At 47.7% G+C, this 6,000-nt stretch overlaps 1 protein-coding gene across 1 annotated transcript in view; it reads left to right on the top strand.

The window, feature by feature from the left end:
- Positions 1-6,000, top strand: part of LOC309345754 (B-cell receptor CD22-like) — a 31,876-nt gene continuing 25,876 nt past the window's right edge. Inside the window, exon 1 of the mRNA XM_081869104.1 lies at positions 1-107. The gene's annotated coding sequence lies outside the window, so the exon portion shown is untranslated. The remainder of the gene's footprint in view (positions 108-6,000) is intronic.

Here is a 6,000-nt window from a genome sequence, read left to right as displayed (position 1 = left end):
GTGTGGCCCAAGGACCAGATAAAGACATGCAAGTCTGAAGTTCCCCACCCCTGCGCTCTGCTCCGTCAGAAGCGATCCCTGTTTAACTCAATGGGACATCTTGCCAGGTAAATAAAAAGATGCTGTCCTGGACTTGTTGGGTGCAGAGGGACAGTGGGAGGAAACAGTGGTCGTAGGGAGAAGAGGGAGAAGGCTGGGAAGGTGGGGTGTCAGAAACTGAAGAGGTGACAGGGCTTAGTGAGCGGGGGGAGTCTGTGGAAGAGAGCAGTCCAGAATAGGAGGCAGAAGCTGGAGCAGGAGAGGAGGGAGGCCAAGAGGCAGAGATGAATCGGGTTGGTGAAGAAGCATGGGTTTCTGTGCCTGCTGCTGCAACATGCTCCCCTCTACACTGGTCTCCCAGGATCCATAGAGGCATGAAAAGGGCAGAGGAGACATTGGCTGCAGGCAGGCAGCGTCCCCAATTCCTTGGGGAAATCCTTGGTGAGGAGGGATTTCAGACTCAGCAACTGATTTTCATGGAGGAAGATCACCGGGAATGAGCTGCTCTGCTCATTAAGCCTGGCACTCAGCCAAGTCTGTGGAGGTTGTGCTAATGAAGAGTTAACTCCATCCTTGATCTGTGTGATTACTGACTGACAGGCTCCTGTGACAGATGCTGTTTAACTGGTGTTCTTGGGCTGGTAGGCTCACAACATCTGGAGGGGAAAGGGAACGTAACTTCCCACCTCTTTGCTCCATAGGAAAGGGTTTAGAGAGAGAGAGAGAAAGGAGGCAAGGAAATCACTCCCACTGCAGTAGCTGCCTTTGCCACGGCAGAAGTGCATGTGATCAGGTGCGAAAAACAAAAATATCAGAGGCTGGTGCAAGAGGGAACAAGGCCTTGAAGTTGCCAGTTTGCAGTGCATGGCAAGCGTACAAAATCACCTGGTTAGCCATGGCTACTAATTCTACTGCTTGCACTCTGCCTCCACTGTCAAACACAGTATGCTTCTGAATGGCCACTCACTGGAAACCACAACACGAAAGAGTTGCTTTTGTGCTCAGGTCCTGCTCGTGGGCTTCCCAGAGGCATCTAGTAGGCCACTGTGAGAATAGGATGCTGGATTTAATGAACCAGCTGCTCTGAAAGCATTTCAATTGCTGCGGGGGCAGCTGGGCAAGTGCGATTTTGAATTGCGCTTTCTATTTTTATTCCGGTGGTCTGTGGCGAATTTGCTTCCTGTGCTGTGAACTTTTTAACTGCTGCTGGTTTTTAATACTGAAATAGTGTATTGGAAACTCATTGCAATGTTTTGATATTTTGCGTGGTTTAAAACAAAAATAATAGTCCTGTAAGCCACCTTGTGAGAGTAATGTGTCCTTAAAGATGTGGCAAAGGTGCATTAAATAATTTTTTTAAGCACTTGGAACCTCTTGACCAGAACCACAGTCAGAAATAGTGTGTTATTCCTAAAAACAAAGTGTCTTTTTTAATAATAATAAAAAAATAAACTGAACATTCACAGAAGAATTTACTGGAATGTCCTTAAGGGCTCCCAGCTTTTCTTGCGTCCTCCTCCCCCTCCACACCCCCCACCACTCCTTAGGCTACAACCCATTGGTCAGTTCACGTGGGGTGTGCTCAGTCAGACATGAGCGCTTCTCCCCTTGACCTCCTAGTACCACATCCCTTCACTTCATAGGCCAGAGTAGTTGTGCCTGGAGGAGGGGGGGATAGTTCTCTTTCTTCCACGGGGCTGGGGCTGCCACTGAGTTAATAACCTCAGCTGCAACCTCCACTCCTCCCTCTTCCGCCAGTGTGGAATAGTAAAAAGCTGGAAGCTTTGGTTTGTGCAGCAGCCAATGCAGCAGAGGAGAATGTCCCCTGGGGGAGTTGGTCAGCTTCTGGAGAAATAAAAGAGGAGGAGGAGGAGGAAGAGGAGGAGGAGGAGGAGGAGAGAGCCATCTACCTCTCCCTTTTCTCTTTCCTCCCCTTTCTCCCTCTTTCTCCCATGCTTTGTGTTGATAGGCACACATGTCTTGCAGAATGGTCATGATCAAAATGGGGACACTTGTATTCTTGCACAGTGGTACCTCGAATAGGTTACAGACACTTCAGGTTACAGATGCTTCTGGTTACAGACTCTGCTAACCCAGAAATAGTACCTCAGGTTAAGAACTTTGCTTCAGGATGAGAACAGAAATCGTGCAGTGGCGCGGCAGCAGCAGGAGACCCCATTAGCTAAAGTAGTGCTTCAGGTTAAGAACAGTTTCAGGTTAAGAACGGACCTCCGGAACGAATTAAGTACATAACCCGAGGTACCACTGTAATTGAAGAAGAGAGAGTTGTGTCCATCTCTGGGTGCTTCTAGGTCATTCATTCTGATTTGGTTGAGGGAAGGCCAGACTTCATGACATCAAAGCCACTGTTACCCCCACACACTCTCTCTCTGGCACGTTTCCTTATTGCAAAAAGTCCAGACATTTTGAGGAGCTGCCTGTTGTGCAAACGAGGCCTTCCAAGCAGCTCTAATGGCATGATCGGTTTGCACAAAGTTCTGGGTGCCACAATAAAGATATTGATAAGTTGGGACATGTGCAGAGGAGGGCAACCAAGATGATCAAGGGTCTGGAAGCCAAGCCTTATGAGGAGTGGTTGAGGGAACTGGGTATGCTTAGCCTGGAAAAGAGGAGACTGAGAGGAGATATGATAGCCATCTTCAAATATCTGGAGGGCTGTCACATGGAAGATGGAGCAAGCTTGTTTTCTCCTGCTCTAAGAGGCTAGGACCCAAACCAATGGCTTCAAGTTACAAGAAAGGAGATACCAACTAAACATCAGGAAGAACTTTCTGGCTGTAAGAACTGTTTGACAGTGGAGGTTTTACCTGTCATTGATGCTTTAATCGAGATTCCTTCATTGCAGAGTGTTGAATTAGATGACCCTCGGAATCCCTTCTACAATGCTGTGATTCTGTGAAAGTTTGCAGGGTGTGTTAGATGACATCCGTGATGCAGCATTCGTTCTGGGTTTGCTTGCAGGGATGTTAGAAGATGTTCCATCAAGCAATTGTCATTCCACACGTTCCAGTGCAGTTCTCCATCATTTTTCGGGGATGTGGAGGGACACTGGGATTTCTGGCATAAGAGCATCAAATCAACTTCAGCAATGCAACCTGAGTTTGCTGATTGAATCCCACCCAGTCTGGAAGTGCCTGCAGTTTTGTTTCGTTTTTCCACATCAAAATCCATTTGTGGTCCTTACCCCAGGCTTGTTTTTTTTTTTCCATTTTGGCAGCCTCATTTTTGGTGGTGGTGGTTTGTGTGTGTATTTGCTATTGTTAAACAAGCCTCAGTGACCTACTTCAAATCACTCAGAGGGCAGAAAGCCCGTGTTGGGCAGAAGTGGCCAATGTGGTAGCAGCCAGGTGCTGTGGACTTCAGCTCCCATCATCCCTGACCTATTGGTTTGCATTTAAAGGAAAACCTACCCATTCCACACTTTCTGAAGCAATATGTGAACTCTTCATGGGGATGAAAATGTCCCCATTTTAATTGCCGCCAGAGATTTATCAAGCCGTTTGTGGATTTCCAAATACTGCACAGCGTTTCTCCAAATGTTGCAATGCAGCCCTCCAGCTGAGTGCATTTTCTGGGGCAAAGTGTCCATAAAAATGGATATGTTGGTGAAAGGGACATTAAAAATGCATTATATTGGCGGGGGAAGCACTTTGCAAAAGTGCGTACATCATGCATTATTATTATTATTATTATTATTATTATTATTATTATTATTATTATTATTAAATTGCATGCAAAAATGTGCCTATTAGGACAAATTTGCCCTAAAATGCGGGTGGATTTTTATGAAGACGTTTTTTAAAAAAACCACAAACTGGGAATGTGGAGTGCTGAACTTAAGGCTGGGAAACTGGGAAACTGAAAGAAACCAAAATCAATTGATTTGCCCATCCGACTGGCCATGCTGACTGGGAACGATGGGAGCTTTAGCAGACTCTGGCTTGAGGAGTGCAGGGCAAGACTGCCTGGCACTCACATCTCTGTTCTCCCATGGAATGAAACTGCCCCTGTTGATCATCTATAACAGCTCTGGGGCAGAGGTGCACTTAGGTAATCTTAGCTCACTTCCAGGTGACTTGCTTGTTGAGCATTCATCCTGATCAGTTTGCACAAACTTCGCAGGGAGTTTAGATGGCTGTTTATTGAGCATTTGTTCCATTTTGCTTGCAGGGAGGTTAGACAACGTTGTGCCAAGCTGTTGTTCTCTCACACTTTCCAGTGCATTTTCCATTTCCTTACTGCAAAAAAGTCCCGGGGTGTGTGCAAGCAGGTTTGTTGCACAAAAGCACCAAAACAACTTGAATCGCAGGGCCTGAAATTGTGTTATTGAATCCTGCACAAATTTAGCGACACTCTGGAAAGGCCCTTAGACACTGGTCTTTACAGTCTTGTGGAAAGCCCCCGCTTTAGAAGCGGTGGGATTCAATCGCATACCAGCAGCTAATGGGCATTGCTTATTTTACCTCAAAATGTGGGAAGCAGTGCTTTTTCCTGGCGGCATGCAGCAATACACAGTACCACCACTTTTTTTGGGGGGGGGGAGGAAGGAGGTGGAAGGACTCTCTGACCCCTTCAAAGCATCACATCTCCTTCCGCAAGGCCAGGAAGCATTTGCCTCATTCAGGGGTGCAATGGTCTGGCAGGATCCTGGAGCTCTGCTGCCTCCTTCTCAAAGCCGGGGTGGGGAGGCCTATTCACCTGGGTGGGCGGGCAAAGGAGCATCAAGCAGCTAGCCTGACCTCACTGCCCAGCCTTGGCTTCAGGCCATGCCCCTCCTCCACCTGCTTGCTGACAGCGGCGCTGGGTATAGGGGGTGGAGGGGGCTTCGGCTCCCCCAATATGTTTTGGCAGGGGGCAGCACATCATGTGACTGCACTCCCTCCATGTGTGGGGGGGGGGGGCAAGTCAACGCCCTTCTGGCCAGTGAATACCAGCACTTTGATTTTACCTAGATGAAAAGCACTGCTTCTAAGCCAGCCCTGCTAAATGGGGCTCTGGGCTTTTGCACTAAAGTCCTGCCTTGATGGCTCCATTTGTTGGTTTCCCAGGGAACAAACTAGTGGGACAAAAAATAGAATCTCTTGGACACGTGGCTAGAAATCATGAGACAAAGGGAAGTGTCGACCAGCCCTAGCTCTGCCTAACAGCAGAGCCGGCCCTGCCTGCTTGCAACATCTTCCTATGACCACATGATAAACAATAACAATGCAACCACAACAAACCAGCCGTGCTTTAAAAAAAGCAGGCCCCATGCCTAGAGGCAGGAGTCCTGGGTCCAAATGCATCCCTTGCTACACTCCCTCTCTCAGAGATTCGTCTTATGGAGCTGCAGTCTCCAACCTTTCCAGATCCAGTCCCGCTTTTAACTTAAACATGCATTTGGGGACCCATCTCTTCATCTTTTTACCATATATTTGCATGGTGGGAAGTGTCCCTGTTGCGACCCTCCTTGGATCAGGCTGTGATCCACTAGTTCATGGTTTCCCAAACTTGGGTCTCCAGCTTGTTTTTGGACTGGAACTCCCATCATCCCTAATTAGCAGGTCAGGGATGATGGAAATTGCAGTCCGAAAACAGCTGGAAACCCAAGTTTGGGAAACGGTGGACTTGTTGTTGTTTAGTCGTTTAGTCATGTCTGACTCTTCGTGACCCCATGGACCAGAGCACGCCAGGCACTCCTGTCTTCCAATGCCTCCCGTAGCTTGGTCAAACTCATGTTCGTAGCTTCGAGAACACTGTCCAACCATCTCGGTTGTTAAACTTCTCTGTGAATTGTAGCTCCGTGAGAGGAATGGGGAACGGTAACAACTCTCAGCACCCTTAACAAACTACAGGTCCCAGAATTCTTTGAGGGAGAAGCCTTGACTGTTTAAAGTGGTATCATTGTGTCGTGAATGTGCATACACTCCAAAATTTCTCCAATGAAAATAGGGACGTCCC

This window comes from Podarcis erhardii, assembly GCF_964252035.2.
Source record: "Podarcis erhardii genome assembly, chromosome: 7".
Lineage (NCBI taxonomy): Eukaryota > Metazoa > Chordata > Lepidosauria > Squamata > Lacertidae > Podarcis > Podarcis erhardii.
Note: the sequence above shows the minus strand (reverse complement) of the source record. Positions and strands in the feature narration are given on the sequence as shown.